Consider the following 24506-nt stretch of genomic DNA (forward strand, 5'->3'; position numbering starts at 1 on the left):
TCGGTCTAAGAAACACCATAGTGAAAAAGCTACTTTATTCATAAGTGAACATTGTGTGTGTGTGCAGAGAAGCAGAAACCACATGCAAATCGGAATATAACAGAATTACAGGAAGCTTTCTATTTTGAAGTACACTGGCAACATGACAAATATAAAGCAAACAGCATCCTCCGAACAATCCTTGATCCTTTTCCTACCCCAACATCAGCCATAATAGAGAGCCCTATGTGTTGCCCTCAGCCACATGTCTCCTACTGCTTGCTGGTACCATGTGCTTTAGGCAGCTTCTTTCCAGGCAAACACAGACTGTTTACTGACTGTAATCAAAATGACAGCGCACTGTTTTCACAACTGAGTGTTGAGAGTCGACTGCCTTTTTCACTTGGCAACCTGAGGAAAATTGAGAACTGGGAACTTGAGGTATGACTTACATTACTTTAAGATGGTGGTGTTGACTAGTCCACATGTTATCTGTGCTCTGTTGAGATTTAAAATACAGAGGATTGGGATTTGTCTAGCTCAGAGCAAAAAGGTTTTAATCACTGCTTTCAGATGGGTGCAAATGGTAAACCACACCGGAGCACAGGATGATTTAGGTGTGTCTGAAGTTCAGCTGCCATTTGATTCTTCATCAGCAAAAATCCAATCACATAAAGAGGACTTCCCCACTAAGCACACCCCTTAGATACACGGTTATAGTGTTACAGAGTGGATGACTCTAAGATGGTGCCACAGAAGATAATGCAATATACTAGAAAAACATGCCCTGCCCTATCTTTCTTAGAAATGAGATTTAATGAAAAGATAAGAAAGAGGAAAGCAGAAGGAGAGATATACAAGTTGCAAATCAGACAACCTGTATTCTAGACTTGTCTCTGCTATCACTTGTGTGATATGTTGAACACTCACGATCTCAGATGTTTAGTGTCTATATGTGTAAAAAAGAAGGGAGAGGTGGGAAATTGACCGGTTAATTTGTAGCACCTCTTTTATCACTAAAACTCTAGTTCAGTGTCCAGACTTTGGTACTCTGTACTAGACTTACTCCAAATGTTTCTCCCTTCTGAGAGAAACTTCTGAGGGTATAGCAATACCCTTATACCCTGAACGTGGGTCACTAAACCTTCTATAAATCGTGTTCCTGAGGTAGGTGTGTCACATCTATTATAGGATATATTCATTTTTAGAAGACTTTAGTGAACTAGATGCTTGCATAGGTCCTCTCCAGCCCCAATTTAAACTGTTTCTTGATGAATAAATAATATAATGCCTTGAGTAGAATATGACTTGAAGATCAGCTGCTGAAAAGAACTATCTCTTGAATCCTTTCTAACTGTAGATATTCAATTTTGTACACATGACATCTCCATGAAATGGTAATATAAAAAATCTCCTACTGATAAATTCCGTACAAATTGCAGTTAACAAAAAACCTAGAAACCTTCAAGTCTGGTTTTCAGTGAAATATGACCAGTCACTTGGCCACATCTCCCCCAGAAAGGGCCCTTTGAAATAAAGAAAAGATGAAAAAAAAAAAAAACCAGTCTTTCCTGGGATCTGAATTCAGGACCCAGAGAATCTGTGTTTTTCCTTCAGCCTCTAAGCACATCATTGGCACCAAAATAGAGCAAAGGACTGTGTGCACTGCCCTGATTGAGGTGTGGATGATGCCACTCACTGCAGCGGGGAATGCAGAGTAAAAGGTCTCTGCACATAAGGACAGGAAGGGGATGCTGTTCAGTGCTCAATTCTTTTGAGGCTACAGGAGATCCAGAATGCCACAGGTAAGAGAAAATTACATATGATAAAAAATTTTGTTTTAAACAGGGATTGTAGCAACCAAACTGCTGAAGACTAGCATGGTCTCTCTGTCTTCACCCTCCAGAGGATAGAGGATCTGATAAATAAGAAACTGACTAGTGAGGGCAGTAATCCTGAGGAAAAACCTAAGAAGAGGTGAGAGGGAAGATGCCAGGAGGGAGAGATGCCCTGCCGTGTGCCTGAACTGTCCCCTCAAGGACATGGAGGATTCAGGATCCTGATAAAATTGCCAGTGCAAAATCAGACATTGAGTTCATGCATTCTTCAAGTGCCACTCCTCTTTAAAAATTAACAGACTTAATTTTTTTAGAACAATTTTAGGTTTACAGAAAAGTCGATCGGAAAGTATTGAGTTCCCACATCAAGTGCCTTTTTTAATGTCTTAAATATCTGTCTTCAAAATTTTTATTCAGAAATAAATTGAGAGAATAAATAGAAACGATTTTGTTAAGTGTGAAACTTCCCAAATCTAGCTTTCTTGAGGGATATGGATTGTTGGGGGAGAGGAGGAAGTGTATTATTTTCTGGTTAAATTGATCTCATAAAGTGTTTTCTGAACTGGCACCACTATAGATTTAATGGGATATTTAAAAGAAAGGTGTCTTACAATGACTCAGGATAATTTTAAGATACTGAGTAGAAAACCATACCTTACAAATGCATAAGAGGGAGCTGACTATTGTTTTCATGGTGTATCTTACCTCTAGTGTTTATTTGCATGAAAATCTGCATCTTGATTTGGATGTACTCTGCCACTTTTCATTTACCTTCATGCATTACCCTTTCCTTTTCAAAATGTACAAAGTGCTTCTGAATAAGGAGTTGGAATGTTTCCTCAAAAGAATCTAGTTAGTTCTTACAATTGTCATCCTGTTGGTAGAGGGGAATGGTTATGTCAACCATAAATTATTCACCCTCTACACAGATCATGTTATTTAAGGTGACCCTTCTTCATAAAAGCATTCCTTCCCTGGTTCAGGTTTTCATTCTTATCAATAGCTTATTGGTTTCTTATTTATATTTTCATTGCAGACTTCCCAAATACTTTGTGTATAAAGGTTGGTTTTTTTTTTTTAAGTAAATGATCCAATCCCAGTGGGAGGACACAAGCACTGTGTCACACACATTCATCACAACCCTGGCCTCGAACATGATATTATATTTCTTCTGTTTATCACAGAAGCACCAGCGACCTGCCTCAAAATGTGGATATTCTCACCTTGAGATTTAACAGATATTTTCTGTGATGAGAATCATTTTACTGGCCACTTTGGCAGAATGTTAGAGATGGGTGAAGAAAACATAGCTAATTATTAATATTAAATGATGATCCTCTAGAGAAAAGACTTTAGGATATAATCTTCTCTGAAGGACCTGTAGAGGATTGTCCTCTATGTCTCCTACTCAGCTGTGGGAAACCAATTCGGAACAGCAACTGGGGTGTTAACCCAGGAAATGTCTCCTTAAAAGCTGACTCATCTTAGGAATGAGATTCTTTTTAAGAAATGCAATTAATTATTAATTTCGCCCCACTATTAGATTAATTCACTTCTTTCTCAGATATACCATTTTCTGAAAGTATCTTTTAAAATGCATTTTGGTTTTAAAAAATATGTTCATTTACAGAATCTGTCTTTCCTCCAAATCTGCCTAAATTGCAGTTTAAAAACTTTAAAAATCAAAGTGTTTTGCTTTCAACTGATGATTTGGAGATTCAAAGAATATCTTTCAGCAGACCTACTCTTATTTGATTCTTCAAGACTTAGTTCTCCAGGTAGCAATTTATAAGTAAGAAATAAATCAGTGAGTGAATCTATGGTTGCACAAATCTGAAGTTGTGGATGCTCAGCTCCAAATGTGTACATTGTTTGCATGGTTAGCTTGCAAAATATTCCATAACCAGCAGCTGAATCAACTTTCAAATATACTTGGGATAATAAATTAACAATTTCAAATGTAAAATTATTTAAACACGTCAGTAAATGCCAGTGTGTTCAACTAAGGGAGAAATGGACAAAAGCGTATTTTTTATTGCTTCCTTAAGAATTTGCATAATATCTTTACTTAACACATGCCCGCTGGATAGCACTCTGAAATTATTTTGAAAAGCATTTGTCAACTATCATTCACTTCCCTAGCCAAGTTTTCATTGGCTTCGGTTATTTTTCTCTTTCTCTAGTCAATTGGTTTTTAAACCTGGCTACACATTTGAACTACAATTGCAGGGCTTTTAAACAAATATTGATACCCAGATTCCGCCTCAGAGAATCTGACTGAATCAGTTGAAGGTGGAGCCAAGCATTGCTCTTTTTTAAAGTTTCCCATGTGAGTCTAATGTGCATCCACAGCTGTGGGCCACTCTCTTTAGCTGTGTTTTTTTTTTCTCCTGACCTTTTTATTGGTGAGGTCCTATAAATCTGTTTTTGCTTCTCTCATTTTGCTTTTTTCTTCTTTTACTTCCTATTTCCTGGCCAAGAAGTTCTCATTCCAGGTATACATCTTTGATTTGTATTCTTATCCAATACTATTCAGGCTTTATGTCAGTGTAAGAGAACACAATATGATTGTGAATTATATTTTTGCCTGTTTTTTCCAATGCTAATTTAATAGTTTACATTAATTTTTGGTATAAATATAAAAAGATCAATAATAGAACCTAAGGCTATTGTAAAAAAGCTGATATTAAGGAAGGATTTATTTTAAATGTAATTATTATTGGCTATGACAAAAGACAAAACATTTTAGAATTTTGAGACCATACAGGTCTCAAGGACATGTATATATCATATCAATAATATTTTTCCCTTTCAGAGGTAAAGGACCGCAATGTGTTTGCCCTAAATTTTAAACTTTAAAAACAAGTTTCAACAGTGTTTAAAGAACAGAGTGGAAGTGGGAATATTACATATTGCAACAAATAGCATAGCAGAAACAAGATATCACTAGCAACAGAAAATAGCAATAGAAAAAAAGAAAAAAAAATCAATGATGCTAAGTGTTGTGGTGATGTTAATATTGGGAAGAAAACTAGAAATCAAGAAGGTAATACATAGATTCAAGGACTTGAAATGAAACAGACTGAGCCTAGACTGGGAGAAAAGAGATCTGAGTACCAATGTGGCTGTGCTTCTAAATATGGTCAAGTGGTTTCCTCTCCATGAGGTTTGTTTTCCCTCACTGACAAAAGCACTGGTTAGATTGGCAAAAGGAGAAAAAGAAACTTTGCAATTCCTTGGCAAGATCCTGCCTATACATGTGTTTTATTGAATCTATCTGGTATTATAAATACTTTGAAATAGATGACTCCGTTTAACAACAGAGGGAAGTCTTTACTAACAATTTAGATTTTTCAGCTTCTTCAGAGAAGTCATTTGATATAACAGTCTCCTAGCAGTGAGAAGGCGTTTTCCATTTTTAAAAAGGGCATGCATGCACTTTCTAGTTCTTTAGGCCCAACCGGAATGGCTTCACTGCTTTCTCTTACCTACTTTGCCCATGTAGGAATTTATGTTCGTTTCTTCTAGAATTTATTATTTAAGGTCATGACCAACCATCATATAAGTTCCATGATATATTTTCCATGAAAATGCTCAGAGTACTTCGGAACATGTTTAGTTAGGCATAATGAAAACAACTTATATGGTGAAAAATAAATGTCACAAGCAGAAACACCAAGGAGACAGAGAAACTGACCAACAGGTGACTAGTCCTCAAATAGAGGCTTAAGCCTACAAAATGTGTCCTATTAAATCTTATGCAAGAATATGTTGGACTCTAGACCAGAAGTGCAATGTCACTCCTTAGAAATATGAATTGGAATTTAGTGAATTATTCCAGTTCAAGCTCTTTCTTGGGAAAGCAAAAGGACAAAATGTTCTGTACAACCAAAGTAAGAATAAAGTATATTCTGAAAATCAGGAGATTAAAATTCCCAAAAGGGAGCTTCTTGGCAGAAAATGGTCAAAGTTATTTAAAGAGTGACTTTGAATTCACCCATTGAATAAAACAATATTAAACCACTATTTAATAATTAAGGGACCATCATTTCTCTAACTTTGCTCCAGCACAGAGTTTAATCACATGAAGGGCTCCCTATATGCAGTCTCCAAAAAAATGAAAACCTAATTCAATTCGTACAGAAATAACTCCAGATTTCATAAGTTTTCTCTGAACTAAAATTCCTGAAAATTCATTTACACAACTACACCCAGCATATTTTTATATGCGCTGTATTTTAATATTGTAAACTTGCTTGTAAGTTACCTTTCAGTTGTTCTTTATATCCTATGTAGGAATTATTCTTTATATCCTATAGTTTTCTTTATATCCTATGTAGGAATTATTCTGAAATAGACAAGACCCAGGGCTCTCCTCTCAGGCAATCCTAGATCTTGGGTAAAACTTTCTTCAAAATTATTTCCACAATGTCCTTTATCATTTCAAATCCTTACAGGAAAGAAGTAGGATATTTTAAAAAGTAACCAAAAAAATACTTGGCACATTGAAACTTGTGGTATCCAGTTAAGTAGGTATTCATATAAATTTTAAAGAATTCTTCTACTTTAACAAATTATATGTCTGATGTAGATTCAAATTTTAGGTATCCAAAGAGCTGGTGCCTATCAGGAAGTTAATAAAACGAAGTATGTCTGTGCTTAGCAAAAGAGCAAAATTTTATTTATTGCTGTATTATTAAGAGGAAACACTATTCTGCTCCGAAATAGGTGCCTGCACTTGTTATTTCCCATTAAAATATAAACAAAGAATGTGTTAATTTCATCCTAGAGTGAAAAATATTTTCAGGTAAAGCTGAACTAAAAAAGTAGCTTCTCAATCAAAGATACATGTGTGAACTGGCAATATAAAGCAAGAATATGATTTTCTTTCTTCCAAATTTTCTAACTACCTCAAGTTAGAATTGTTCAATCTACCTCAAGAAGTAATTCAGATGTCAGGTTCTATATTGATTTGCCATGAAAGTTGTTTATGAGGTAAAACGTAAGCATGAAATTTTGAAAATGAGAGCAGTTAGAATTAAAATTAATCGAAAATGTAAAATAGAATCTAAAAGTACAAAAATAGATTGTTAAGTAATTATATTTCATTGGTAGGTTGGTAATTAATCCTCACAGTTTTGGAAAACTGGTAAAACAACCATTAATATTAAGGTGTGAATGAATAATATATTTTTAGGTGACAAATGAAACATGAATTCCCAAACTTCAGTGAGTTCATGTTTCTATACATAACTGAAAATGAGAAAAAAGTAATCTTCACAGCTACCTATGTAAAGAAATATCACTATATAATCACATGTTCATTTCTTGGTGAAAAAAAAATCTTTAAATGCTTATTCTTATGGATGCTTTTAGTTAACTTCAACCTTAAAAATAAGAACTCGTAAGAGCTGGAAGTGACCTAGAACTGAGAGACAGATGAGCAACAAATTCCAAGCACCATATTTATCTTGTGGAGAAACACTACCCTCATATTTTTAAGGCTCCCAAGCTCTTAGCCCTCTCAGATCTACCTAATCAAGAGTCCGTTAAGTCATCTTGACTGCCATGAAGATGAAACTGACAGCACAGTTACTTGAGTCAGTTTAAAGAGGCTCAGGGTGGTTGAAGGGAAGGATTAGGAGGCCTGGGGTGCTGAAAGGTCATCCCAGTTCTAGCTCCCGAAGACCCCAGTAGCACACAGCTGTCAGGAGCACGAAGCTACACTTAGAAACAACCTTTGGAGGAAAGCAGGGATTTTGCAGTCCATCAACCATTCATCAAGCACAATTTGCCTTTCCACATCTTATTGTACCGTTAATAGAACTGAAGCATTAGAGAGTTTGTGAGTTGATCACATAGCAAAGACTTTCCTGAGATTTTGGTTGTTGTCTGGTGGTCTTAGTAGAAATTACTTGGCATTTAAATGTGGTTTTGGTGAAACATAGATTCCCTTTGTGAATCTTTACAGAGACTTTTCATCTAACAGGTATATCCTCTTAAGGGAATGTGAAATAAGGCCCTTTGCCTCTATTTTCATAAGAAGAAGAAAGTTTTGAAGTCCATGATAGCATATTGGGCATAAATAACTGTCTTATGGAAGGTATTATGAGTTGTATAAACTCTCCAGGAATTGCCTGGAATGTTAACACTAAGTGATATTATTATAGGTACACAATTGTTGTTGTAAAGGGCACCCTTCCAAGATGAGAATTATTCACTTTTCAGGTACATAATTATTTGGCAGTTTTATTCCATCCTTCCTGTTGTGGTGGAAGGTATTATATCACCAGCACTAACGATAACAATAACAACAACGATGAAAATTTATGCCTTTATGTTTATCCTGTTCCTTTTGATGTGAGTTAGGTTGGCGGGGGAGAGAGGAAGGAGGTTCGTAATCATGTTCCAGGATCTATACCAAGCACTGAACAGACATTATTTTAGTTACGCAATCCTGCAACACAGTCGTTATTATTCCTGTTTTATAGATGATATAACAAAGGCTCAGAGAGTTTAGATGACTTGTCAGGTAATAGTGGCCATAAAATGTAACCTGCCAAGCTCTTGCTCTTAACCACTTCTCCATATTGCTCCCTACTAGTTTCCAACACAGAAGGAACTGGCCAAGAAACACCCCTATTTCTCTATTTTCCCACTTTCATGTTTAGACATCAATCATAATTTACAACTCAGTGAGAGTCAAAGTTGTATCTTAATTAAGCTGAGAAACCAACTGAAGAAAAATCCAAATAAATGAGGATCAGAAAACTTTAAAAACAAAGTGTTCTTATATAGCTTTGGTTCTAATTTCCTTCCTTTATAGGCAAGGAAAATGCCCTTCAGTGATACTTAGTGTCTTTTCTGAGGCAACAAAACTCATTAGTAGCAGAACTTGAACCAGATCCCAAGACTTTCAGCTCAGGGTTCAACCTTTTTATCTTCAGTACTCAAATCACAGCATTTTTCTCAACTTTACAAATGCAATCACCACTACATTCTTTTAAAGAGTAAGTTATTCAAACTTGTTTGATATATCATTTAATCAAAACAGGTTTAATTTCCGAAATTTTTGAAAGAGTGCATTTTGTGAAGCGAAGAACTCTGTGTGTATCTGTTTTTCACATGGTGACCACATGTATAGATGAATAACTAAGAGATTGTTGCAACTATACCAAGAAAAATAAAAGTTAACATTTGGGGCCAAAATTAAGCATTCATTCATAAATGTAAACCAGTTCAATCAAGACCAGCTCTGGTGCTTACACAGAGCAAAGTTACTCACATTTAGTCACCTGTAGAGAAGCATGGTGTGTACAATACAATCAAGTTAATTAACAGCCATTTCTGGGAACACTGTCTGAAAAAATAGTTTTCTTTATATCCTATGGTAGGAATTATTCTGAAAGACAAGACCCAGGGCTCTCCTCTCAGGCAATCACTCTTTTGAAATGTTTTCAGGGGGACAATTATTGCTATTCGATGTAAAATGTTAAGTAAGATGTCAATATTTTTTAACATATCATTAGAAATTACAGTTTGGAGGCCTCAAGTTCTATTTTTGAAGCCCTTTTAGCCAGTACTGACTGGAAGCCCTGTTGAAATCAGAGGTCTTCATTTAATATACGGTACACTCTATTTGGAGTGAATGTGATGAAATGTTTCCATGCAAAAGCACTTATGCCTTTATCTTTGTCCTCATAAGCCACATTACACTACCTGTTGTGTATTTTAAAACCATGTATGATTTTTAAAACTTATCTTTCATTTATACCTATAGATTTCTGTCAATAATTTCTTATTCTAATTATGTAGTGGCGAACTGAATGAAACATTTATGGTTATGATATAGAATATTCTAAATACAACTACAGAAAATTTGGATCATAGATAAAGTAAATTATTGTTTTATGGCTCCAGTAGTTCTTCCTGGTAATTAATAAAAATAATCAGTTATTAAATACATACAGAACAAAATAATCTATCAAGCTCATAGAATAATTAATCAAGAAGATGTAATAATCTTTAAATCAATAAATTAAAAGGTAAACATTTAATATAAGATGAATATATTAAAGGATAAAGAAGTAGCATATTATGGAACATATAGAGATTATTTTATTTTTTGAAGGTTCAACCTCTTTTAAATGGTTAGTATTGGTGTTCTTTTCCCTATGAAAACAGATTTTAGAGAAAAATGATAGTGTGCTTCACAAAGCCAAACACCTCTATATTGTTATCACTCCCTATATGCATGGCCTCTAAAGCTGTTAAATAAAAGACTAAAGCACAAGAATGATAGTTCCAATTTCACTATACATTAATGTTTTAAAAATACTGGACACACTGGGCATTTAAATAGATGACATACAGCCAGGAAACTCATTAGACTAGCTTTAAGTATAATAAAAAATATTTTTTCTGAATACAATAAATCATAAGCATCTACAAAAACACAAGACCATTGATGCCTAGTATGCACCATAAATCACCATTTCCAGACAGACTCTGTTTTCTTTGAAAGATAAAGAAATAGTAAGCAGTTTACACATCAAACGATGCCTTTGGTTCCTGTAATTTACATTTAAACAACACTGGGTTAAAAATAGCAGCATGAAGATGATTTTCAAGTAAGAAAAATGACCTGGTAGCTAGATTCTATGGTGCAGATAATGAAATGTTTTGTCAGCTTACCTGATAAAACAGAGCCTTATGAATTACAGCATAACAAAGCCCAGCATCCAAGATGGTTAGGGTATAACGTGTCTTCCTCTGCAGCTGTTCAGCTTTTTTTTTTTTTTTGTGACCACAGAGGTTTACAAATTAATTACAATCTTTTTTTCTTTCTTTCTCTGTGGACAAGAAAACAAAGAGACCTTTCCAGAATCCTCTCTGCTTATGCCTCCGCTTCCTGTTCTGAGATTCACTCTATGGTACCCAACATATATCAGAAAACAGCTTTGAGAAAAAAAAAAAGAAAGAAAGAAAGAAAAAAAGGCGGATAGCACTCAAAGTGGTACCGCCATCTACTGGCGGACACACATAAAATTGAACCAAAGAAAGTACATTCCCATTATCCTCTATCACGGGGAGGAAAGGAAACCTGTATGAAGCATGGTAGTCGTGAAAGTGCCCCAAGATGACAGCAGAGAGTTGATGTGAGCTAAAATTTCCCAACACACTAAAAAAATGTAACTTATCTACTACATATAAATATGTATGGGACCCTTTTACATATTCAGTGATTTGCATTTTACTAATATTTTTTCTAAATTTTATCATTTTGTTGTTTCACGTGGTTGTTTCACACATAAACTACTAAAATTAAAAGATATAAAAATTACTATTGGAAAATTAGGTTTTGAGTTTACATTACCCTTTATGTGTGGAGTTTTGTAAAAGCTCCCTTGTGGCCTGCTCTGGTCTTTTGAAAACCTTTTCTCTTCCTGGGATGAATTATTTCCAAGGTGAGTAATTTGACTCCTTAGAGAACAGTGTAACACATACTCACTGATAGTATTTTTGTGTTGCTTTCTGGTAAAATATTTGCAAGAAATATCTAAATGTAGAAAAATATTCTATACATCAGTGAACCTAGCGAGTGTAGACCTTTGGATTATTTTGGTGCACATGTATGATACCAGGAACAGTGGAAATTCATCTCAAATGAGGTAATGCAAACCAGTTATTTATATTATGTCTATAAAATACTTTTATAAGGCCAGGCATGGTGGCTCACACCTGTAATCATAGCACTTTGGGAAGCCAAGGCGGGCAGATCACCTGAGGTCAGGAGTTAGAGACAAGCCTAGCCAACATGGTGAAACACCGTCTCTACTAAATATATAAAAATCAGCCAGGCATGGTGGCACGTGCCTGTAATCTCAGCTACTTGGGAGGCTGAGGCATGAGAATCGCTTGAACCTGGGAGGCGGAGGTTGCAGTAAGCCAAGATCCTGCCACTGCCCTCCAGCCTGGGTAACAGAGAGACTCTGTCTCAAAAATAAATAAATGAAATAAAATACTTAAGAAAATGTATTACTTATTAGGATACTAAAGCACACAATACATAAACAAAATAAAAATAATTCAGTTATTAAGATATTTCTCAATCCAGATGTGTGTTATTGTTTCATCTGACGTTTCATATTTACTTTAGAGCAAACGACTACAATTTTATTACAGTTTATCATCAATTAAATAAATACTTTCATATTGACAAACCAACTGTATGGATGGACAAAAATGATGTCAAGTATTATATCAGACTTGAAAAGACACAGAGAGAAACACACAGTGCCTGCCATAAAGGAGCTCATATAAAGAAGAAAAACAAATACAGCTGATACCACATTTCCCGGCTACGTGTTCAAGAAATGTTAATTACATACTTCGTTTTCATTTGTGGCCCCCATTTTGTCTAATGGCAGAAAAATAAATCTAGTCAATTTTCTAGGTAAACTAAATTACTTGAGGCTTTTCCCAATTATTTTGGGTTTGCATTCAGCCAATACATGATTTTCCTCTTCTATCTCTCCTTCTCATGGAGACCATGTAAGTTCAGGAGCGTGTACATATACAGAGAAAGCAGAGTATGACCCTGGTCCCCCTTTCTCCATGTGGGCATCCACTGAGGCGAGGAGTCCTGCATGATCCATGACCATCATTGTCCCTCATATCTACTAACGTACCCACAGACCCATTGGGCCCCGGGAATACCATCCATCCAGTTTGCATGGCAGCATTCCCTCTTTGTCACTTCTTCCTCTAAGGAAACTTTTGTTCTGGTCCTTGAGGAGGATATAAGAAAAAGCAGCATGTTCCCAGGTTCACTCTTGGTTGTAATTGGCTGACTTAAGCCTTCCTCCCTGCCCCAGGCCCCTCACACAGCCATCTCTGTTCTGCTGTTTGCAAACCATGGGATGTAATGCACTCTGCAGACTTCAGGCAAGCGAGGCACAATCTCTGCCACACTAGAATAGTGTAAGTAGATGGAAACTTCTCATCTTTTCACCTTTCTAGTTAATCCTAGATTGGCAAACTATGTAAGAAGCCCTTTTCAGAGACTCCTTTCCTTCTTCATTAACTTCCTTTTCAGGCTCAAAAGAGTTTTGCTTGGATCTCTTCTTTCTATACCAAAGGTAAGCTGGAGCCACGTGTTTTCCCTTGAAATCTTTTTGTCTTCTGCCTAATGTATCAGTTTACTAGGGCTGCTGTAACAAACTACCATCCTGAGGGGCTTAGACACATAGAAATCAATTTTTTCACAGTTCTGGCTACTCAGAGGCCAGAATCAAGGTGTCAGCAGGATCATGCTTCCTCTGAAACCTGCCGGGGAAGGATACTTTCTTGCTTCCTTAGCTTTTAGTACCCCCAGATGTTCCTTGGTTTGTGGTAGCATGACTCCAGTCTCTGTCTCTGTCTCTGTCTTTATATGGTACATTCCCTGCATCTCCGTCTTAATGTGGTCCTCCCTCTGTGTCAAATTTTCTCCTCTTTATGAGAACACCAGTCACTTTGGATTAGGGTCCACCCTCTTAACCTAATTTTAACCTGACTATCTCTGTAAATACCCTATTTCCAAATAAGGGCATATTCTAAATTACTCAGGATTAGAACTTTTCAAGAGGAGGCACAATTCCACCCCTAACACAAGAATTTAAATATAAAGCAAAAGAATTTGACGATTCTTTGGTCTATCTCCAACGACAATTCCACTTGGGCAATATTAGCCTTGGCTATCTGGCCAGAATTGGGGAGGGTAGGAGAAAAGCCTCAAGTAATGATGAAGACATTTAATAATATTAATAGCAATAACAAAACTAACATTTATTGGTACTATGTGCCAGACATTGTTCTAAGCACTTTACATATGTTCATTCAACCTCCACCCATATGAGGTATTATTATACACACTTTATAGATGAAGAAGCAATGAAATATGAGGGAAGTAAAACATAGTACCTGATATGGTTTGGCTGTGTCCCCACCCAGATATCATCTTGAATTGTAGCTCCCATAATCCCTACATGTCATGGGGGCACCTGGTGCGAGGTAATTGAATCATGGGGATGGGTTTTGCCCATGCTGTTCTCGTGATAATGAATAAGTCTCATGAGAGCCGATGGTTTTATAAAGAGGAACGTGTCCCCTGCACACATTCGCTTGCCTGCCACCGTGTAAGATGTGCCTTTGCTCTTCCTTCACATTCCACCATGATTGTGAGGCCTTCCCAGCCATGTGGAACAGTGAATCTATTAAACCTCTTTTTCTTTATAAATTATCCAGTCTCAGGTGTCTCTTCATGGCAGTGTGAAAATGGACTAATACAGTACTTCACATCTCATCCCAACACAAGCAATTATAATCGGGTAAGATCACTCTTATGATGCAAGCATCTGTCAGATGCTGAAAGAACACAAAGCAAATCACCTTCCATTAATTTAGACCATTGATACTCACACATTTAGTGTACATTTATAACCTTTTATTGTTTCATTGTGTACATTTTCTGTCATGAAAGATTTCTATTTTCTAGGCACTTTAAACTTTTTCTTCTCTACTCATGGACAAACTAGCCCTGCTCACTGTCTCTCAACTAAATGTTCATTAACTCTGCCAGTCCCTACTGCTCCACACACATTTTACCATTACTAGTAATATTTAATAGAATATTAATTCTATCACTAAGTTTTGGGTATCCAGATGCTCCAAAGAGTTTTCTGATGATGTCTTCTGAGGAACTGATTTTTCTTAGGTTATACTAGGACACATTTTAATGAGAACTGGTTTGAACAAAATAAGAAAAGCAAATGATAATTATTGTGGCAATATTCCTCATAGAAAAAGAGAAAAATAAATAAATGCCATCAAAGAGAGATTTACTCTTTGTTGCTAAAGAAACTAATTTTATCTTGTCATTAAAAGTAAAAATTTATATAAAGGAAGAGTGACCAGAAGTGTAATATCATTTGCTATGATTCTAACTTCATTGTGACTTTCGTACTTTTTTTCTGTAGATGGAATGACAGGTAGTTTGCAAATCTTCAGTGAGTGGATTCTGAGAGGGTTAAGGTGAAATAGTCATTGATTACCAACATAAGGTCTCTGGAACCTTAGTGGTGTCTGACCATATGTTGTAAACATATGCATAAATCACAGAAATTCACACTAGAAGAGAGCTAACAGCTTCCAGCTGGGACTCATGCATTGCTCTGTGCATCTCTACAGTTCTGATTACTCAAGGTCTTCAGAGCCTTTGTGGGTAGGAGCTATAATGCTGGTTTCTATATGATTTTATAAGCTTCATAGCCAAATAATACTTTTTGTAGCATCCACAGATCTACCAAAAGATTCCCAGACTCTGGCTCAATTTTCTTATTTCCTAGACCGTTATTTCCCAAACAGTGGTTGGAGGAATACTACTGTTCTGCTGGACTAATGAAGTCCCACTCCACACCCACCAGAATGGCTACAACTTAGAAAAGGCTTGTCATACTGTTTGTGAGAATCTAGAGCTACAGAAGCTGTCAGAGACTTCAGATAGGAATGTAAACTAGCATAACCACTTGCAAAAATGGTTTGGCATTACCAACTGAACATGAGTGTACTCTGTGAGCCAGCAAGTGCCACTCTTAGGCGTATACCGGACAGAAATGTGTGTGTGTACAAGAATCATTATTGAAAACAGGTTTAACAAGAAAGAGCAGAAATACTATGAACAGGAGAATGGATATAGGAATTGTGGTGTATTCTTAATCTATAGTATCATACTAACATGAAAATGAAAGAACTGCAGCTACCCACTGAAGTATGTTGGATTTCACAAATCTAAGGCTGAGGACAAAGAAGGTATGTAAGCAAAACATTATTAAATTTTAAAACAGGACTCGGCATGGTGGCTCAAACCTATAATTTCAACATTTTTGAAGGCTGAAGCAGAGGGATCACTTGAGCCTCCAGGAGTTCAAGACCAGCCTGGGAAAGATGGCAAGACTCTATCTATACAAAAAAAAAAAAAAGAAAGAAAAGAAAGAAAGAAAGAAAGAAAGAAAGAAAGAAAGAAAGAAAGAAAGAAAGAGAGAGAGAGAGAAAGAGAGAAAGAGAGAAAGATTAGCTGGGTATGGTGGTGTGCACCTGTGATCCCAGCTACTCAGGAGGCAGAGATGGGAGAATCACTTGAGCCAGGGAGTTCCAGGCCACAGTGAGCTGTGATCATGCCCATTCACTGTAGCCTGGTCAACAAAGCCAGACTCTTAAAAGATAAAAATAAAAACAGGTTAAATAAACTCTAATATTGGAAGTAAGAACATTGGTTTCTCTTGAGATAAGATAGAACTTTTGGCAAGATTGGTTGAGATAAGGGCTATTCTGGATACTAGCAAGATCCTATTTCTAAATCTGGGTAGTAGTTATATAGGAATTCACTTCATGGTAATTCATTGAGCCAAACATTTATGCACTTTTTTTGCATTTGGATTGTATTTCAAATTTGAAAATAACACATGAGTTTTTTTGACAGTTGTCACCTCTGAGGAAGGAAAAAGTAATGAAAGGTGGAATTTCCAGGATTTGATCTGTATATATCTGTTCTGTTTGAACGTTGTATGCTTATTAGTGTAATAAGCACATTATTAATGTAATTTTCAAAAAATAAATTTAAGGCATTAAAAGTACGGTAAAGATGTACCTTCATACTATTTGTACTTATTTGCCTCTAAGTTATTCTCTTTTTAAGTTGTGTCTAGGATGGCATTCATCATTATTTTAAATTGAGTCTGTCCTGGAATTCCTCTTATGTCAGAAGGCCTATTCAAGCTGATACTCAGCTTCTATGCTTCTGTCTTCAGTCATCTTAGTAACAAAGTTAACTACCACTGTGTTTGCATGTATGTTAAATAAACAAAATTTACATGTCATCTACAATTTCATACCTCTATAGTCTAGTTTAGATTTGTATCTCCTGATTGTACATACTGAGACTAACTCACTTTTGCCCACTGCCTAATATACTATGCCATAAATTATGCAAAGAAATAAATGACCTGATAAAAGATAATAAAACACTTTCACTTTTGTTACATCTTCTTTCTTTAAAATATCTATCCAAGTTGAGAAGGGTAGATAATTTTCACATTTTTCAGACGAGAAAAATTGGTACAGAAATGTGAAAATTACATGATGGTTAACAATTGGCGAAAAAACCAGGATAATTGCAAGTTGGAATATATGCACTAGACAATATGATTTTATATCAAGGGCTCATTTCAGATATAATAACTGTCAAATGTTATTTAGAAGGTGTGCTTGATTCAGCAATATTAAAAAATTTTAACCTGTATTATAAAAGAACAATAGAGTAAAACATACTTTCCAAATGGCTTCCAGTATAGATTACCTTCTGTGCTGTAGTTGCACAGCTATATAATAGCAATTTTTCAAAGGTGTTGGGTCACTATGCCTTTTTAGTTTCTATTCCTTTGGTTTGAAATTCCTTTATTGCCATTCTCACCCCCATTTCCCTCCAACACTTGGAAAACTACTATTTATTCTTGAAGATGCAATTAGGGTAATACATTTGATAGCTTGTCCTGATCTTTTCAAGTGTAGAGTATCAACTTAACTATACTCCCTGTCATACTGCTATACACATCATTAATGGAGGAGGTGAAAATGATTCATCCATTAAAATGACTGAATATTCTTGGGTGCTTGTACATGCCCATTATTTACCATGGGGTTTCATTAGAAAAGACAGGTGTGAAGCAGATAAGTGCAGGTACTGGGAGATACACATCTCTGCTTCTCTCAGGAATGATGGCTTGATAATCTGTTTACCCATATGCACACACACTGTCTACGCTAGGACTTTGTGACTAAGCAACAGGCTTTTTTTTCCTATACACACTTTGTTAGTGTGACACTGTCAGATCATCTAAGCTAAAGGGAAAAATGTATTGTTTTTTCATGAGTTCATAACACATTTTGCTAATTATAAGCAAGCATGCAGGCATTTCCCTTATATAATTTCTCATTCTATCTTCTAAAATTTGGTACATGTGAGTAGCCAACTATGTCCAAATCTGTATATGATCAGGCCAATATGAAAAGAATTAAAATTTTAATTTAATATGCTCTCTATTTTATTTTGGAAAATATTTACTTGCATCATACTTCCAGCTTACATTATATTTTTACTGGTTGGTTAGCATTCTTTAATACTAAAACAATAAAATAGGAAATCATGCTTAGACCACGTCTTCTAAATCTAAAGGATGTAGTATTTTGAAAAGCTTTATTTTATGTATAATACATTTTTATTTAGCTTATCAATTTTAAAAGATAATTTCAACTGAAAAAATCCCTCACAGTTTGTAAGTTCACTTTATTAGTGGAGAAAATCAAGGGTTTTAAAACATCAGAGCAATCATAATGGAAATTATTATATGTCCATATTTCAGAAAATAACTACTCGTTTTTTAAGTTTGCAAGGTAAATTGACGAATGCAACTTTCCCATAAACTCTGAACAAAAAGAGGGACTGTTAAGATGAGTATGAACATGGGGGAATCAGGGGAACTGGGAGGTGCTAATGAAGAAAAAGCTAGAAAAGAAGCAAAGAACTACATTATTTAAAAACTTCATGTATTAGGAAGTGGCTAAGAGGAAAAATATGGAGAAAGATGGAATGTTACTGTGATAAACCTGGGAGAAAATGATCTTATGCAAAAGTTAATGTAAGTGGAAATGGATACAAGTATACGGATTTAGAAGATATTATAGTTTATGTTGTAGATATGAATTTTAATCTATATCTATGTGTGTGAAAAATAATAGATCAACAGTAACTTCAACTTCAGTAATTACTATAGGACACCTCCACTCAATTATCAAAGTTCCAGAGTCTTGTGTAGGGCCCAGGCATAAAGGTAGAGGTGAGGCACTCAATCTTTTGTTATATATTTGTATAGGTTACAAGGATTCATTTATTTAACAAATATTATTGAGCATCTACTCTTTGCCAGCAACTGTTCTTGGTGCTTGGAATATATCAGCGAACAAAACAAAGATCTCTGCCTTCATGAAGCATATGCTTTGGGAGTGGTGCAAATGTGGACAATAAACAATAATATTAATGAATTAGTAAATGATACTAAATGTCAGAACGTGATTAGTGTTAAGTAAATAAGTAAAAATTAAAATCTGGTTGAAGAGATTAGAATGTTTGATGGAGTGGTGGATTGAGATTTAAGTTAGTTGATCATACAGAAGGCCTTATTCACACGATATAACGCTTTAAGCCTATGACCATGTGTAGTAAGCCTAGTTCAGAGTACACAACCTAGGCATATAGTAGATGCTACATTTCCTTATATTCTACAAACATATTTTATTTAGATTTTGGTATCCATTAAAATGAAGTGGCAAGAAATCCAAATTATTAATTTTAGAACTTACAACCCCCTCTCCCATCACCAGTGATTAAGTTTCCCAACTCTTACCTAATGACATTAGTCTTCTGTCCAAACAATTTACTTTTCAGTTTTTCATTGCTGTGTTTACCTCTCTCATAAATCAGTATAAGATATGCTGTGATTCCCCATGAAGTTGGAAACTGGTGGCTAAATCCCTTCTACTTACGAAAATCAGGAAGCCATCCTTTGGTGAGATAGTATTATCTCTCCAGAGATCTTTCAGGAAACAGGCTCTCTGCTACTCAGAGTCCTACAGGCCTATTTCTTTTTTCATTATTTGGAAGACTTTTCTGAATTGGAGCATCCCCTCTGCCTCCTACCACTTCTTCAAGACACACAGCTTCTACCCCCAAAATCCGTTTTTTAAAATAGACTGAGAGTTCATTAAATCCATAATTTAAATCTATGGCAACTAAAAAACTATATCCCTTTCATCATTGGCATGGATATCTGTATCTTCAAACCCTTACAAGAGCTTGGGAAAATTATTTGTCTTCTATTCTGCAAGTATACCAAAGAATAGAATGTAATAGTTGTTTTCATACTAAGTATATTTTCATATTAAAAGAGTGAAAATTCAAATTCTATCACAATATTGAGGAGGTAACATTAAACCTGATTTTGAGACTGGATAGAACAGTGAGAGAGACGGAGGAATAGCGGTGACCCTCAGGCTTTTGACTTGAAGAAAATAGTATCTCTGTATGCCCCTCATGAAGATAAGTAAATATTAGGTAGACGAGGTTTGTGTCTTTGAAGACGAGTCATTTAGTTCAGGGATTTCTGTGTTTAAACTACTTTTGGGACATCCGAATAGAAATGACCAGTGGCATTTAGACCAATTTGTAGTTTAAAAAAGAGATCCCAGGTGAAGAGCTTGCATCCGAGAAGAAGAAATCGTTTTTTTCCATTTCTGTCCTCCCTACTGTTGGGGTCTGCGTGTTTCCTAAACAAAGGAATGAACACACAAGACAAGACAAACATGGCGGCCGCCTCGAATCGCGCGCTCTGCTTTATTTTATACAGTCGTTTGTGGAATGTTACCAAGTCACAAGACACATTGTTGTTTTTCTGACCTTTCCCTGACTTCGTTTGCAAGAGCAGGACTTATGGGGAACGCCCTGCTTCGTTTGCAAGAGCAGGACTTACTGGGAACGCCCTGCTTGGTTTGCAAGAGCAGGATTTACTGGGAACGCCCTGCTTGGTTTGCAAGAGCAGGACTTATTGGGAACGCCCTGCTTGGTTTGCAAGAGCAGGACTTACCGGGAACACCCTGTTTGCGAGCACATAGTTCTCTACACCCTACCATTGCTCCAGATTGTTTCCTTCAATTTCTGCTCAAAATTTGTTCTTTCTATTATTTTATATTATTTTATCTCCTTTCAACCTTCAGTCATTATTTCAATCTTCAATTATAGCATAAATGCCTCTGACTATGAGGCATTATTAAAAAGAAAACAAAATAAGGGAAGGAAGGAAAGTAGGAAGAAAGGAAGGAGGTAGGAAGAGAGGAAGGGCAAGAGAGAGGAAAGAAGCTCTTGGCTAACCTTGGCAGTTTGCTCCAGCAGCACTCTGTTTAGTCTTGTGTCTTCAGGGATGACTTTTAATATATGATTCCTAAATATCTTTCCAGCCTTAATTTTAATCTTCTGATTGTCAGTAGTGGGTCTTCAAATAATAAGCATCTATCTGGCTGTCATGCCACCACCACCACCAATTCAACATAATCTTAAGCTGAACTGGTCATCATGCTTGACAAATAATAAAAACACAACCCTGTCTTATTCTTAATAATAAGTATTAAATGCATTCCATTACTCAGGCATGGTTTTATTCTCTACTCTCACCAGCCACTTTGGTTTGCTCACTGAACCATGATCATCCATGGTCCATTGCTCATTTCTGCCTCTGTGCCTTTACACTATTGACTTTGCCCAGCCTTGACTCTTTTTGCAAGGTGCAGATCAAGTTTGACATCCTCTGTTACCTCCATTACCTAGAACTAAGCACTTCTGATCAATAACATGTCTGAGAGCCAACGGAATTTTTTCACCATGAACTTAACACAAACTACTTTTATTGATTTATTTACCCTTTTATACTTTGGGTTTTACCTTAAGAAGGACATTGGAAGTTTTTATATCTAGTGTGATCTTGTTGTGTGTCTTTTTCATGTTCACAGTGCCTGAGAGAAATTTTTCATTCACTAAAGGCTTGATGCTATGAAATAAGAGTAACTTATCGATTTTTCTCCAACCAGTTCTTCCATCAAATATCTTTCTCTAAGTATGAAACCTCAGTAACCACTGACATTCCTATTCCAAATTCACCAGCTATGTGATCTTGATCAAGTTACTTGACCGCTCAAAACCTTAATTTCTGCATCTTTAAAATAAAGACAACACCAATTCTTACCTTATAGAGTTGTAAGCATTAAATGAAAAAAAAAAAAAATCCATGTGAAGCATTTACCAGTGCCAGTCACAGTGCCCAACAAATATTTAGTCATTATATTTTTATGGTCGTATGTTTCTAATTTAACTACAGGACTCTAATTATACAACGATGGAAAACTGAGAGATGTCTTCATTTCCTCCTGCTTTCTCATGCTTCTTATCTGATCAATTGGTGATCAAACGAAGTCTCTAATCAGCACCATAGTACTGCTAACACCAGAATACAGTCTTTATGACCTCGCACTAGAGATCCTGCAATCATTTTCTGACCTAATGATTCCCCGCTGTTGTCAAGCCTGCTTCCTAGAACATCATTTTCAACATCCTGTTCTCCTAAACAAAATCTTTAAGAAGCCCCAGTCTCCTACTGTAGTCAATAAAATCAATGTTGAACTCCTGAACTTAATATTCATGACTTTCCACAAAATAGCCACTATCCAATTCTAACAAACCAACTACAAAAAGGTATGTTTTAGGTAAGAGAGGAATTTTGAACATGGATTAGTTGTTAAATAAAAACAACGAATTGTATTTATTTTGCTGTGAGTAATAATGGCATTGTGTTATGTTAAAAATGAGAGTATATTTTGGAAATATATCTTGTATAACATAAGGATACAATGTTATAAAAATCTGTTTTTTGTTTTAAAATAATTCAGAAAGAGAAAAACAAATAGATTAATCAAGTTTGGTAAAATTTTGGTAATGGGTGCATATGGGGATAAATCCAGTACACTGTTCTTTCTGCTTTTGAATATGCTTGTTTTTCACAATACAATATGTAATAAAGTATTATAAATTATATAATCCATTGCATATGCTACCTGTTTCCCATACTTCTAAGAGCTATTTTCCCTACTCTAAATCCAACCACATTCTTTTATTGCTCTGTTTTGTCATTTATTATGTGTAGAGGTGTATTGTAATTGTTAAATATTTTAGATCATCTAGTAGATTATAAACTTTATGAAAGTGTTAATATTTTACTTGTCCTTATATCTTGAAATTTTCCAATGTATTCTCTGGTACACAATCATTTACGTAGTAAATGGGCAAGATAAATTACAAACAAATATCTCTGAAAGAATTATTTCTTTGATAACAAAACTAATGCATTTTCTAATGTTGTAGCATTTCTAACCTGAGACCTAATTAAGCAACTGAAAAAAAAAGTGATAAAATTAAGAGCCACTGTCAGCAGGAGTACTCATACTATAAATTTTTAATTGCTGAGTTTTGAAACAAATAATGACTTTTAAAAAGAGTAGGCAGAGTTTATGAATAACGATTCTCAAAATCGACCCAAATAAAAGGGTAGCAATAACACAATTGTTAAGCGGATAGAAATCCCAAAGGGAAATGTTAATTGTTTTAAGCCTGGAGAACAGAAAGACTTAGAAGTAACTTTAAACATACAAAGTTTGTTTCTGTGGAGAAAAACTGTAAACTATTATAGACCTGCTCAACTGTATGGACAGATTCAAACAATTCTTTTCTCTCTCCTTATAAATAACACTAAGTATTTTTTAACCTCCTCTGGAGGACAACTGTATATTTGTTTTTCTTGCAATAGATTATCTTATTACAAGTTGTTTTGTTTTTGTTTTTGTTTTTTTTTTTTGAGGCAGGTCTCGCTCTGTCGCCAGGCTGGAGTGCAGTGGCGAGATCTCGGCTCACTGCAAGCTCCCGCCTCGGGTTCGCGCCATTCTCCTGCCTCTCAGCCTCCCGGAGTAGCTGGGACTACAGGCGCCCGCCACGCCCGGCTAGTTTTGTATCTTTTAGTAGAGCGGGGTTTCATCGTGTTAGCCAGGATGGTCTGATCTCCTGACCCATTGATCCAGCCGTCCTCGGCCTCCCAAAGTGCTGGGATTACAGGCGTGAGCCACCAGCGTGGCCTGTTTTTTGTTTTTTTTTTTTTTTTTTTTTTAACCTCTCTCTGGACCAAAAAAAAAAAAAATAACACCTTTACCTTCCTTATAAAATGTTTCTCTAGCTGGAGATATAATTTGCCCCAAACTGGCAACGTGTAGTCTCCAGACATATCTTTCCCTCTATAGGCCAGCAAGACAGGTGGCCCTGGCTTTGGTCCCCATTACTCTGTGTCACTGCACACCTGGACCTAATTGTTCAGTCTCAAGTGGAGCAGGTGAGATGAGGGTGGGCAGTTGTGCAGGAAATAAATGGACTTAACACAGTGGTTTACTTCGGCAACAGGCAGTCTCATTGAGGGTGTGGGCGGGCATGGGCTATGGGAGGCGTGGGAGGGAGCCAGATAGAAGGACAGTTAATGCAAACACAGACTTTAGATTCCAAAATAATTCCTGGCATTAAGGAGGGCCTGGCAGCCCGCTTACATAGTAGTTAAATGCTGGTTAACACCAAGGCAGGTGCTCTGCATTGGCTGGACAATTGCAAGTACTTGGATAAATATTAGTTGTTGATTTATTCTCACTGTTTCAAGAGTGTCAGTTTCCCAGCCTTCCGGTAGATTCTACTAATTTATTCCATCTATCCCCCTATTTATTTATTTATTCAGTTTTAAGAACACAGCAGAGGAAGCAGCCGTTGTTAAAGGAAGGTTTCAGGTCACTTGACCTGGGTAGATTTGTAAACATAAGTAAATGTGTATGCCTGATTAGCTTTATTTCTTAGGGGCGGAAACTTCCAGGTAAGAATTTGTCATTCACCTATGCTATTTAATTATTATGACAGATCAAAGAGACATGCTGGATGTGTTTTTTTGTGAAAAAAAATCATAT

The 24506-nt window shown here is 36.0% G+C and overlaps 1 protein-coding gene across 6 annotated transcripts in view; it reads right to left on the reverse strand.

Annotated features, from left to right (window-relative positions):
• SCN3A (sodium voltage-gated channel alpha subunit 3) overlaps window positions 1-11549 on the reverse strand; it is a 116149-nt gene extending 104600 nt beyond the window's left edge. For 3 of the 6 annotated variants that reach the window (XM_021923683.2, XM_021923689.2, XM_021923684.2), the window contains exon 1: window positions 10512-11549. The gene's annotated coding sequence lies outside the window, so the exon portion shown is untranslated. The remainder of the gene's footprint in view (window positions 1-10511) is intronic. The other 3 variants (XM_021923687.2, XM_021923686.2, XM_021923688.2) reach the window with 1 other exon arrangement.
• Window positions 11550-24506: the final 12957 nt, after the last annotated feature.

The sequence above is a fragment of the Papio anubis genome, chromosome 10 (genome assembly GCF_008728515.1).
Source record: "Papio anubis isolate 15944 chromosome 10, Panubis1.0, whole genome shotgun sequence".
Classification (NCBI taxonomy): Eukaryota; Metazoa; Chordata; class Mammalia; order Primates; family Cercopithecidae; genus Papio; species Papio anubis.